The sequence below is a fragment of the Pinus tabuliformis genome, chromosome 1_1 (assembly GCF_031772625.1).
Source record: "Pinus tabuliformis cultivar Carrire ecotype Pingquan chromosome 1_1, CPIR1, whole genome shotgun sequence".
NCBI lineage: Eukaryota > Viridiplantae > Streptophyta > Pinopsida > Pinales > Pinaceae > Pinus > Pinus tabuliformis.
Window position 1 is genome coordinate 366,341,672 of NC_142297.1, and position 14,572 is coordinate 366,356,243.

Consider the following 14,572-nt stretch of genomic DNA (forward strand, 5'->3'; position numbering starts at 1 on the left):
AGATGCTTATTGAAGGTAAAAGATCAACCTTTGTGCGTCTCTGAGATTTTGGTAACAAAGGAAAGGGGGTTCATGACAAATAAGGATCATTTCAAGGATCTTGAAATCTGAAACAAAATGTTCTAAAATCTCATTTAAATAGGTATGAATTTTATTGGTGTCTAAGCTAAATGCATCTCAACATTCTTCTCATATCAACTCATTGAGGCAATCAGGACACACACGTGGGTTTATCCTAGAGCCATCACCTTTTATATGATTTTTATATCTTGGGTTTAAAAAACCTTTATATACTCTAATTAGTAATTTCTAGTACCCATGATTGGTGCATGCTGCACATTATTTTTCATAGCTGCCAAATTTGCATTCCATCAGTTAAAGCTAGGATAGAATTAGTCTTAGTCAAAGAAGTCTATTTTATTTGATGGATTCAAACTGAATTTAATTTACTATGGTTTTTCCTTTCCTTTAATTTACTCTGGTTTCAATAACCATAAAATCTTCCAAATATAGAAATTTGATAATAGAACTAGAGTCAGATAGAGACTTACCGCTGCGAGAAATGGATACAGTCGAAAGTTCTTTCGCAAGGCTTGGCGGGTCAACGGGCTCCATTTATTTTTTTTCCCTCTTCCCCAAATTTATCAATGGCCTTTGTTGTAGCACCCTTAGAGGGGTTTTTATTGCCCACGCTAGGGAAAATGTATGATTCTGAAGGGGATGTCCAACAACCGAAGCTTTTTCATCAGTTACTCAAGTCCAAAATTTCTAGAATAGGTCTATCAACCTCTTTCACTGCCTTGGAGGAGAAGGAGACAACCTATTGAGAGAGAGGGGCATTTTTTCGGTGATGGTGGAAAGGAAATGCACTGTTTGAACCTTATGTGGGTCTGGGGTTCCATAGCGAAATCAAGGAGCTGCACAAGTTCCAGTTACGTGTCCCATTCCCTACACAAAACCCCAACAATCCCCTACCTCTATCAAACTAGAAGGGAAAACTAGGATACTCGTATAAAAACGTTGGTCTCCATCGTTGAAATCTCCTCCAAAATTTAAAAATTCATGGTTTGGACAAAATTGCTGAAACCTTCTCCAGAATTAAAAAATCCAGGGTATGAACAAAATTGCATCACCCATTGTTCTTCTTCCCTTCTTGAAAGCTCCTCGAGGGTGCTCCTTGAGGGTTTGAACAAAAATGGAATCGCTCACCTCAAAATTTTATTTGGTGATTGGTACGTTGGAGACAAAATGTCTTAAATAAAGTTATTAAATTTCCATGGTATGTTTTAACAAGATCTTATGAAAAAAATATATATATCTTCTGATGCCTCTCAATGTCTTCCATGGGGAATTTTGATTATGATAAATTTAATAAATAAAATGAAATTTTAAGATGAATTCATGTAGTAGTGATTCAATGGAATGGAATCATTTTTAAATGCTTTGGAAACTTTTTTTCATGATGTTTTCAGATATATATTTTTTCTAGATAGTTTCACCTTTTTCAAAGGGGGAAGAGACGATAGTATCTTGTAGTAGTGATTCAATAAAATGGAATCATTCTTAAATTTTTGGAAACCTTTCTCTATGATGTTTTTAGACATTTACCCTTTTTCTAAAAAGTTTCACCACTTTCAAAGGGGCAAGAGGCAATAATCTCTTATTTCTCTTTCACAAAAGGTGTCATGTCACTCATTGTTAAAGGGACTAGAGTGACACGCTTCAAAATGTCACATTCTGTTGTGGTTTGAGTCCAGATTTTAAGCCAGTGAGGTGGAAGGCTCTCTAAGCTTGTTTAGGTGTACAGTTAAAAATGAACATTTCGCTGTCATTCTCATCTTCAAATAAAAGCTCATGGAAGAGCTCAATCTTCTCTTTTTATCAATCTGATAAAAAGTTTACATATGGAAGAGGGTATATCTTGGCTACAAACATTGCCTATAAAGTTTGGGGTGGCATGGGACAACAATAAAAAGGTCTATTGACAAATGTAGATCCTCCCAATCTCCCCCCAGGAATAGCCCTCGTTGCAAAATGGCTACATGAATCTTCAAAGGAAATTTAGGATGAATATTGTGCTCACAAGCTGAAGTTTCATGAACAAGAGATGGGAAAGGATATTGTTGGGGCATTTAAGAAGAATTTAAAGCAAGATACGTAAGCCCAAAAACCCCAAGGAGAAACCCAAGATAAACATATGAGCTCTAACCCTCCTCCTGAGTCATCCAATGCTACTTCTTCACAAAAAGTCTATTATTGGTGTTGGTGGATAAAGAAAAAAAGGAGAGGGATGCTAATGATAGGGAAGGGAGAGTGAAGATGAGATAGATGAGATCGATGTTTCCCCTAGACAATTCCATTTCCCCTATCCCCCAAAGTATGTTTCCTCTTCTTAATGAAAGGCATATTACATTAAATATATAAATAATTATAAGCCATGCATTTTGACGCCCTTGTACATTCTTTTTTACTAATGAAAAATCTTCGATTTAAAAAAAAAATAACACACTATACTCACATATAATGCAATAAGCAAGCACCCATCGATGTTATGCACTACTTTAAATGGGTTTAATAGCCTTGGATGGCTCTAACAATCATAGTTGAATGTATATGATGTTAACTCATTTAACCAACAAAACATGCCTTCGACAATGGTAAGTAGACTTACACTCCATTTACTGCATTAAACAATCAAGTGAGGCTTTAATAATTGTAACCAAACATACAAGTCGTTGAACAAGCAAACCAACCTAACACAACTTTAATAGTGATAACCAAAATGTACATGTTACTAATCAATTGACCATTGTGTCATGCCTCTAACATGTGCAATTAAACATAAATGTTGTTGATGGGGTTGACCTATCTAACATATCTCCCGCAATTGTAGTCAAACATGCATCTTGATTCAGTTAACCTCCTAGATAATGTTAATAAAAAATACATAATAATATCCAACCTAACATGTCACTAATAGTGACAATGGAATGTGCATGTCAATGGCTAAGCTAATTGACCTTATGTGTTGTTCATTGAGATGATTAACACATAGCTCACTAAGCTGACCAAGTTGACAAACCATTTGTTTTGTCATTGAACTAACATGCCTTTAATAGACACAACTAAATGTACATGATGTTACACCAGTAAACCATCATGACATGCCTTTAACAATAGTAACAAAGTGTGCAAGTTTTGGATTGGGAAAACCAAACTAATATACCTATGATAATCATAATTGACCATACATGTTTGTTGTGATCAACCCTTCAAGTTTTCCGTTGCTTCTATACAAAATTAAGCATTCCATGCAACTCTCAAAGTAACCTTGATACATATGCAAATTAAGTTTGTATTTACATGTTCAGTTTGTGTTAAAGTGTTTCCTCTTTAAAGGTCACATGATTCTATCCAATGGAAATTAATGTATGTACACATCCATAGACTAAATAGTTAAAGCATTGAATGGAGGGCATCCCATGTCTCACAAACAAGGGGGTCTCATATGTCAACTTGGTCTACCTGCATTATAACTTAATATTAAATAATACTTTTATTTTTTTCAATTAATACGAATGCTTCTAATATTTAATATATTTTTAAGGAGATTACCCCTTGACTAATTAGTGAAGTATTTAGTATTGGATGAGAGAGTTGTAAGGCTGAAATTTTGGCTACCACGGGTTAAGTTTGGTGTTTGTATTATGTCAATGCAAAATTAGATTTCACACCTCTCCAGGAATCAATCAAAATCATTTACACATACCAATCAAACTCATTCAATAGATGGTTAAACAAGTGGTTGGGAGTAGTTCACTGTCATATCCATCCAAGGGTTTCCAAACTAGAGAAACAAGGGCATGTGTTTGATTTATGGGCTAAAGTTTGAAAGATTGCTACGAGGAGAGGAGTTGGTGGGAGTCCTTATTATGAAAAGGCCCTGCACCTCTTCGTTTATTTCTTAAGGTAGGCTTGAAATAAGTGATTATAGATATATGATACATATAATATGAAAACCACTCACAACACAACAATATTGAACATTTGCATGAGACATAACTTTATTTATTTTCAATATATTTTTGCTTTAAAAAAGGCAAGATATGCTACCATGATGTAATACAATGATTCACCAATATTGGGCACCAAACAAATGACTTGGAACACAGATGTTATGTACAATGACAATCATCCACTATAAGCTATGGTTATTAGCCACTCTGACACCCCTCAATTATGGTCACTCATTGAACATGCTCATGAAATTTGAGATCATTGGACATGGTTAACATGCTTTGGTTAACACAATCTAGTATGGTGTGAGGGCCTTGCCTACAATGCAAGCTTTCTAACACCCTTTACAACAACATTGCTTCACAAAAGGCATTTGACATTGATTCATAATTTTGCCTTTGTATATGAGAAAGAAACTAAATGTTACTTCTCCCTTATCCAAGATAATGCTCTTGATTGCAAATTGAACAATGTATCACAAACGTTTTCCTAAGGAAAACAATATGCTAAAAACCCCAATGTCTGTTTGAACTAATATGATCAATAGAAATGTATTGCAATTTATTTTCTCAACTGAGCACAACCTACAAGTGAATAACCTGTGTCTCTACTCACTGAGAAGCTCTAAGCCAAACTTAGTAAATTTATACTTGCGCTTAAGCCCATATTTCCTTGTGCAATTCCTTGAGAGATTAGGCCCCTATTATCTAGGAATTTTTACAAAATGGATTACGAAATTCCCAAGGTTTATCATCTAACTGTATGCAACACTTGTACACTCAATGCTAGTCTACAGTTGATGTTACATTTCCTTGGAATCTCCACCACAGCTGGGGAACTCGAATTATCCATGCATTAGCTTATTTGGGTTGGTTGATTAGTTAACTGGATGATCACTGAGTTTGACTGAAGTCCCACTGCACAATTGGCCTTCCACTAGTTCCTCAAGCAATTGGAACAAGTTTAACTGAAAATAACTTGAGATAACTAACTTTGATTGCTACAAATTAACAATCATACATGCTTAACTGAACTATAACTCCTCCAACTCTAATTTACTGTGTAAACTAGGTGACACAAGCCATGTCACACAAGTTAACTGCATCCAAGCTGTCCGTTGATGTGGAAATTCAATTTTTCTCAATTTAATCAAGGAAAAATCAAATTGATAATTTCTTGCTACATTTTTTAAGACTCCCTCTCTACAAGAAAGGGATTATCAACTACCCCTATCCTGCACCTAAGGAATTTGAACTTCCCTCTTGATAAAGATTTTGTTAAAATGTCAACATCTTACTCCTCTATCAGAATGGAGTGTAGCAACATCATCTGCCTCTAGACACAATCTCGTAAATGTTGATATTGGATATCTATATGCTTGGATTGATCATGAAATATAAGATTCTCAGATAGATTGATGCAACTCTAATTATCACAATTGGATCCATCATCTGACCAAATAGTCCAACAAGTATCTTTCTCATCCATATCGTCTCACATGTTTCTTGACTTGTAGCCATGTATTATGCTTCTATCTAGTTGAGCACCACAGATCTTTGCTTCCTGTTGTACCAAGAAACAACTACAAACCCAACACTAAAAATTACACTTGATGTACTCTTTCGTTCTAATGGACTTCGTGCCCAACCTGCATCTGTGAAGTCACACAACTTCACTCCCTTTGCTTGTTTATACCATAGCCCAAACTGGGTAGTGCTTATGAGGTACGGTAAAACATGCTTAGTTTCCTTCCAAAATAGTTTGGTTGACCTAACCATACCATGTCTTAGCTCATTGGCTGCACATCACATATCTGGTCATGTGTTCACAAGATACATGAGTGGACCCACTAGCCGTTGGTAAATTGTAGCATCCACTTCACCTGAAGTGGCATCCTCCTTCCTCTAGTTGTTCATTAGAGGTGTTTCCATGGGTTTTTTTATAACCAAAATAGGACCTTGATAGGCTGTTGATTAGACTATCTCAGTGTAACTCTTTCAAACCAATCTTTTAGCTAAGGCTTAGCCTCCTTAGCCTGAGAGGGCTCTCCCAAAGGGTTAATGATATTGATTAAAGATATAGATAGATGGCTAATTCTATGGTTTGTGATTTTATATGTTTATAGGTTGAAAGATGGAGACTTGCTACCATTGGGCTATGGAGTCAGTGATAGAGATAAAGATAACAAATAGCTCTTCTTATAAAACTGAGGCTTGTATATACTTCAATGAAAGAGTAACACATTCACGAAAGTTTCAATACCTTGATGTTCATAGGAGTCAGAGCATGTGGGCATGAATTCTAAGTAATGACACATCAAGGTATTCAAAAGGAAAGTATTTAAAGCGATTCATCAAATTTTAATACTCAAAGGAAGTCAGAGCATAATTCTGAGTGATAAGTATTAAAACATTGAAGAAAAACATCCAAAGATAGGACCCATGAACTCAATTCACAATAGTTTAACACTTAAAGGAAGTCAGAGCATGTTCCTCCATGAATTCTAAGTAATAAGAATTAATACTATGGAAGTAAAACATATCAAAGATAAAAATATAAAGCTCACTGAATTACACTAAGAATCTTAGCTTCAGAAAAGTCAAACTGCTTCTGTATATATCAGTGCCTGCACAACATTTACAAAAGTAGTCTTTTTCTATCTCATTTTCCAACCCTTTCTCATTTCCTCTCTTGTTTCATATATAGCTTTTACAATAAGGATTCCGTCATCCCTCATCAAGAGAATTCGAATTTGCTATGAGTGACACCTATTCTAACCATAAGACAAACCTTTAAATGCATTTGACAGCTAACTAACAATCCTAGAGTCCTTATACAATTAGGAGTACAAATCCTTGTTATGACTAAACCACCTTAACTAAACATTGAATGCATTCTTTGACAGCTGTAACCTCATGAGGTCGAATTTGATGAAGCCTCCCACGTTGTCACCTTACTACTGATGATAAACCCTAGAAATTAGGGAACATGTTTCCCTGTTTTTAGGTTTAGGATCTTTGAACATTAGCACGTGGGACAGAGCCTTTATCTTCTAATACATGACATATTCTATGGAATTGAAGGAAATTTTTGTAGTCCATGCTTTCTAGCACAAAAACCTCTCTTGGTTTTTTAAAACACTTCTCCAGCTGTCCAGAATCTATCGTTGAAAAACACATGTAAAACAGGAAAAATCTGTTCTCTGAAATTAGGGTTTCAAAGAAATCTTAGTATCTCCTAACTGACAACACTTATGAATAAAGTGAGATAGGTTATTGTAGCTGGAGAGTTTATGAAGACAAACCTCCTTCAGAATTCCAAAATACCTTTTCCTGTGACCAGAAACTGTCTTTGAATATCAGGTGTAAACTGGAAAATTCTGATTTGTCAAAAACTGCACCTATAGCAGTTTCATAGTGCAAGTTTGGTCATCCATTTCTCCCATATCATAATGAATTTGAAGAAAATGAAAGAGGTTTTTGTATTTCAGTATGTTAGGAATACAAAACTCTTTCCGTTTTCCAAAATATGCTTTTAATGGCTCAAACAACTTCCTGGAATTTGGCTACCTAAAACAGTTTTTTTTTTTTTTTTTTTGGCTGCTTCAGTGATTTCATAGTGCAAAACTGGTTTTATACACTGTCTACGCTATGAAAACGTGGATTCGTAGCTAGTTTTTTATTTTTATTTTTTAAATAGCTAAACATATTGTTATAGACATTTTTGGGCACTGCAACCCCAAGCATAAAATGTCCATAAACCAAGGGCTCCTAAGTCCCTAAAAGTGTTGTTCCAACACCTAAAGGAACAAGGTCAACTGATTACAGCTTCTCCCAGAAATTCTCCATGAAAAACTACTCAGAACTGGTCAAAACTGGATCATTTCACCTGATCCATAGGCAAAGTGCGTTGCATCTCACCTAAATACACACAGTGGGTGCGTTGCATTTCAAAACGCCCTTCTATGGGGTGTGATGGGCGAGAAGAGACAAATGGTAGTGTCAATCCACGAGGTGGAGAAGCATGGAATCTTCCAGAAACTTCTCTTGTGACACTTGCCTCTCTGAATTCGACCAAGGATGAGTAAGAGATCATAAATCTCCAAGTGGAAGCAAGAACTATCAGATGGAAGACACTAATCAAATCACAAGCTGACTCATCTCCCTTACAGACATCTATATATGGATCCCTCATCCCAGAGATCCAGAGGCTGGAATTTTGCATCTTGTAAGGAATTGCTGTTGGTTTCTTGAGGTAACATCATAGTGTTGGGTCATCTAAGCTTTTCATGAGGTGAAGAAGGGCTTACTTGCTGAGAGGATGATGCTGGGTCAGAACAACTGGTTGTAACTCTCTTGGCTCTTTCTTGATTATCAATAAAGCTATTCACGTTTTCCTCCATACTCTTGTGTCATTTATGTTTTTATGCATTTGTATGGTCAATTTACATCTAATCCTAGATTGTTTATGATAATAGATCCATGTTCTCGTATAGTGTTATGCTGCTTTGATTCTACAGGTACTCTGTGAAGCTGGGTATACAAGAAAGTGAGTAGCAAAGGACTATCAGAAGAGAGAGGAATCGAGCAAAGAACCAAGCGCAAGACAGAGGTTGGTCTCCTTTATTCTTCTCTCATCTATCTTTCATAAAGGAAAACAAAAGTAGTTTTACTTTGTTTGTTTCTAAGGTAGCTACCAGCCTTAGTGGGATTAGCAGTTCTGCATAGACCCTTTTCCCTGTAACAAAATGGCGACTCCACTGGGGAGCGACTAGGTTGTTTGTTTATCTACATTTGTTTACTTTATAAACTTACAGACGGAGCCTGAAGCCGAGCCAGGTAGCCTTCGAACTGCATTTGCTATGAAAATGAAAAGTAGATAAATACCGCTTCAGTCAATCTCCGGGTTTTGTTTATGAATTAAACAATTGATTTACAAGATTTCTAATTGCCCTCGTTGTGCCTCTAGTAACCTCCTTAGATCTACCCCTGTGATTGATTTACTGATTACCACTTGCTCGGCCAAAATCCCTGAACTGAACTGCAAACTATGACCCGGAACCCAATCAAAGTCTTGTCCCTGGTCCAGCGCACTGTCTGTTCTGTGAATCTCAAATTCAGCACACTTCTCGAGTGTAGTAGGTGCGCTGCATTTCAAATTCATTGTGTTACAGGTGCGCTGATTAGACTAGGCATTGTTCCTAAATTTTGGTTTCTGTGTTCACTCTTTTCAGATCTATTCAGGAGTTTTGCTGCCTGTAGTTAGTACACCTCTATTTGAAACCCCTTTCCTTGCTGTTATTCCACCTCCATTGTGCAAAGAACTGTAAATGTTTTTATGTATTTGTTGAGTCATTTTCAGTTCTCCTTTACAAAAAAGTAACGTAATTGTACTGTCGTTTCTTGATTTGAAAGTGTCGCAAGTGTTGTTTTCAGTCATAGAAGAGGACCTGATTGTTCTTGATAATCGATTACCCTATTACTATTGTATTTGGTCTGAATTAGTAGTTTTTCTGGTGTCAAAAGCAAGTTTTCATTTCCAAATTGCAAAGTGGTGTCGTTGTCTTCATTTTGATTTTGAAAAGAAAATTGTTAGTAATTGTCGCTTTGAAAAATAATTCAGATTTGCGCATTAGCTTTCTTTTTATCATTCACATATTAAGAAGGCTGAAAACAAATACATGCATGTGCATATGCATTTAGACTGTTTGATTGGTTTGATTTAGGATGGTGCATATAGTGTGCGCTCTATGCTCTTTGCTGAAAGAATATTGTCTCTCTTTCCTTAGTAGCTAGGATTTTCATTGCTTAAAGAAGATAAAATGACTGTTCATCATCTTAGATTGCATTTTAGGAATTGTACATCTACATCACGCGGTGAACCTGAAAGGAAAATTTCTTAAGCAAGATCAACTATAAAATAAATTTAATGAATCTAACAACGCTTTGGAACTTAACGCACAACATCTAGAAGTCTAGGCTAGAGACGTATTCCGGCGTCGTAAAGCCTGGTAACTGTTGCTCTCACTGTTGGTTGGGCGATTCCTCCACTTTGAGAAGATAAGTGCCAGTACGGACTTGTGCTCCCACGTACCGTCGAGTATATTTTGGGAGACCACAATAGGCTTAATCCTTTATCCATAGGAAGCCATCTCTGCCGCCCTATCGATTGCAATGCACTGAACACAACATTCGGGAAGATTGACTGCTGTACCGTAAAAAGTATTCTGCAGTTTTGCGATTGGTTTGGTCATCCCTCTGCCTAGATTTACAGAGTAGTCCCTTTTGTTCCTTTTCAGACTCCTTAACGGAAAAGGTCCATCAGAGCACTTGTCACTTCAGGCTCATTAAAAATCGAAGGCGACTAGAGTCATCTTTTGTTTTTTCTCGACTCTTAAAAATTGAAAAAACAAGTTGTGCCAAAGCGTCTAAAATTTATTTTAAACGGAATAATCATCACCTTTCCTACGTTGGTCTTAGGTCGAGGAAAATGGAGTCCACCAACCAAGGAGTTCCCCTTGGAGGAAATCCTAGTCCTTTCTCCTCTTGGGGAGATGTTGGTGCACCCCATATGGCCACATTGTCGCTTCCAGGATTGACAATCAGCTTGCCCGTATGACTTTTGTCAACCTCTGTCATTCAGAACACCACAATTCCTGAACAATCGAGTCAGCAACTAGACAATTCCAGAGTTACCCCCCAACCTTCTACTTCGTCCAATTCTTCCTCTCCTCCTTCCTCTTCGCTTGATGAGGCTAGTAAAGCCAAAAATCAAGTACCTGAGAAGAAGAAGGAAAAGGAGAAGAAAGAGAAGAAGAAGAAGGAGCCAAAGGCAAAAAGGGGCAACCAAGCGTCGTCTAGCGAAAATCCACACACTGCACCGACCAGGCCTAAATCGCCATGTGTCATTTGCAAGGGAGACCACTATCATAGAGATTGTCCTTGCATCCCACGGATCTTAAGGGACTGGTCTCCTCGTTTTCACAACCCGGTGTCGTCAACCTCTGATGATCATGTTGAAAACACATCGTCGAATAGTGAAAGTGATGCCCCTGGACAAAAAGGAAAGTGCAAATTTCCTTGTAAACTGTGTGAAGGCGATCACGTCGTCCACCGTTGTTCCTTCTTAGATGAGGCTAAAAGAGTTTTGGACAATCGTCCGGTTTCACCATTATGACTTCCTCCGGGATATAAGAAACTCTTGTCGAGTTTGTCACTAGTTGAAAATCCAGCTGACCCGCCCAGGTGGTCGGTCGAAGCGTCTATCATTGAAGATAAACCATCTGGACCCATACCAGACGAAAGCCAAAAGGTTGAGGTGGCAGTTGACCCAGTCTTGCCTTCAGAGGTTCCATCTTCAGATGATACGGTCACCGAAGAGAACAAGGATGACACCGTCCAAATTCTTTTCGTAAACACTGACTCCGATGAACATGGGGGAAATTTACCCATTCCTTCACCGCAGGAAGGAAGTTCGTCAGAGTCATACCCGGCCGTCTATTCGGTCCCACCTCCAAGCAACCTAGTTGTTTCCTTTGACTGGAATCAGCTAGGTAGACCCCGTTTACTGGCTAGTGTACCATTCCGAATCATTGCTCAAATATATAGGATGGTTATGGCCGGTACCATCATAGATGAAGGGGCTTCTGTGAGTATCCTTTCCTCGACTGCTTGGAAAGCACTTGGTTCACCATCGCTTTTGCCAGAGATGAGAAATCTAACAGGCTTCGACAAAGGAACCAGTCGACCGTTAGGGATCCTTCCCAATGTGCCCATAACGTTGAGAGGGAAAACCATTCAAATGAACGTAATGGTAGTCCAAGGACCCCTGGCTTATAATCTACTCCTTGGACGAGACTATATTTATTGCATGGGAGCCATTGTCCCATCACTCTTTAGAGTAATGTGTTTTCCGCACGAAGGAAGAGTGGTCAAGCTCGTAGACCAGCTTTCATTTCCCGGTTCACACATGGCAAATAGTCATATACCATCCCTGAATGGTCTTTTCACGCAAGGAATGTCTCATCAATCCCCAGTTCATCCACCTGATGAGCGCGAGTGATTCGGAGGACATGACTGAAACCCAGGGGGCATGCACCCTGGTCTGCTTCAGCAGGAAAACTTTAGGTATAGGATAGGTTTGCGCGAGAGAATATGACTAGTCTGACACTCCCGTCCGTAATTGGAAAAGGGGGTTAGACTGGGATAAGATTCCCTCATCAAAGTTATGTGGGTAGAGGCGCTTGCGCCACTCACCTTTGTCTATTTCGGTAGGCATCGGCGAAGAAGTGTTTTGTTTGCAGTGCAAATAGAAAAATCTTTGGTAACCTGAAAGATGTAAACCTTTCCCGATGAAACAAATGTTTTGGCGGTAGGTTGAGAGGTGACCTTGAAACTCTATTTTATACCTAGGGGCATGCAAACCTTTTGGCATGCAAGCGAAGAACGACCATTTAATTTTTTTAAATTTGTAGGTCCTCTAATCCTTTAAACTCGTAGAATTTGTCGTTTCCTAACTTGCATAAAGAAAGGATGTGGGGCAAAGATTTGAAAAATTGCCGTTTTTATATATAAGACATCCTTATTATGCGACTGGATTAATCGAGCAGTTTTAACGCGGACTTCATGCTCGTTAAAAAATAAACATAAGCAATGAGAAAATGTTTCCCCCAGCGTTTAAGCTCAATAAAAAATGAACCAATTTCCGGTAAATAACCGTCGTGAATGTAGTACTTCAGCCTTTAAAGCCTTGGTCGTGTTCTCATCATCACCTCCACCCTGTATTGGCCGATCATTCACCTCCATTTGATTGTTTACCCCTTTTGAGGAACAACTGCGAAGAGTGATCCTGTTAGCCATCCTTGTAACACTGCCGTGATTGGAAAACTCCAAACCTTACCTGGAATCAGCTGCTACCCAAATTTATCACTCGTTCCTCGAAAAACGAGTGTCCTTTAAGCTCTTTTCAACTGACTCATAAAATATGAAAACATTGCTGAGCCATTGGCCTCTCGAGCTCGTTAAAGTGACTGGAAGTGCTATCCCTCCTTTAGATTTTAATCTTTTTGGACCTGAGGGATTATTACAAAAAAAGATCGAGCGCTTGTTTTGTTCGGCTCGTTAAAAGTATCGAAAATTTATCCCTTCTGTATTGTTTTATACTTTTTCAGACTTAAGGGATTAGATGACGAAAAAGGATTTTTGGAGTTTCCTTTACGTCCCTTTTCAGACTCTCTAAAATTGAAAAGGACTGAGTTATCTTTGTCGTTAAACTCGTTAAAACCTAATAGCGACAAACTTGTCCATAGCAGACAAGAACGCGTTTCACTATCGCTAGGCTCGTTAAAACATAGCGATGGGTTTGCCCGAAGGGAAAATTATAGAACAAGCATATGAAATCCTCCTCAAGCTTGACAAAAATAAAGAGGTACTGGTCAGCAATGACTGGGGAAAAATTGGGAAGAAAACTTGAAAAAACTTTGTTGGTAGCAAGTCGCTCTTGAACATGACACTTTCACTCCGCATCCAAGTCGGGTTGGGTTGTTTCATTCATCGGTCACATCACCATTGTCATGTCACACCATCCACATTTGGGGTTAATGCTACCAATCCATCATGTCAGTGTCGCCGACATGTTCAAGAGAAGTCACTCAGAGAATTCACCTGTGTCCCACCCACTGCAATACATTTACGCTCCATTCTTTCATGACTACCACCCTGAACCATATATCACGAGATCGTTTTCACCTCCATTAAAATCATTTGCTCCATTCTGTGTCATTGATGTGGGATTCATTAAGGCCCTCCTATGACGGATCGCTTCTTGTCGACATCAGCTCATTATCCAAGAAGTCGATCTAGGCACACCCATTTCAGTACTTTGAAGCTTGCATGCCTCAATGGCAAGTTTCTCACTTCCGGCGACAGGTTTACATCAATGGCCTTCGACTGAAAGATTTTGCGTGGTGTTCGACGCCAAGTCCCTTATTCACACCACGTGAATTGTACTACAGTAACTTGAGGATCATTATCATTATCGGTGATTCCTCTCGTGCCTGTTAATAGCTTACATCATTGGCTGGTAATCAGGCGATGTCTTTCCATGTTCGACTCCAGAACATCTCTCACATGGATCGACTTGTACTTTGAGTGAAGATCGAATGAGATTGAAGACCTCAGATCTAGTTTCATCCATCTAGGCTGCGATATATATTCAGGAAAATAAAGACATCAAATGTACATCGTTGCTGCACAGATAATCATCCAATCAAAGGGATGATGGCTCTACCGGAATCATTAGTCTACACTCAGACGATTGTCTGTCCTATGTACATGAAAATGAATTTATAAAGCTGAGCATGGGAATGCCCGACTCAGCTAGATCATGAAAATATTATGAAGATAATGTATTGTATTGTATCTTATTACAGGTCTCCTTCCAGCTTGAAAGAACTTTGGATCCTCATGATAATGCATTTCACCCGACATCAAAAAGATTAAACGACCTCATGCTTTAGGGGGCAACTGTTATAGACATTTTTGGGCACTGCAACCCC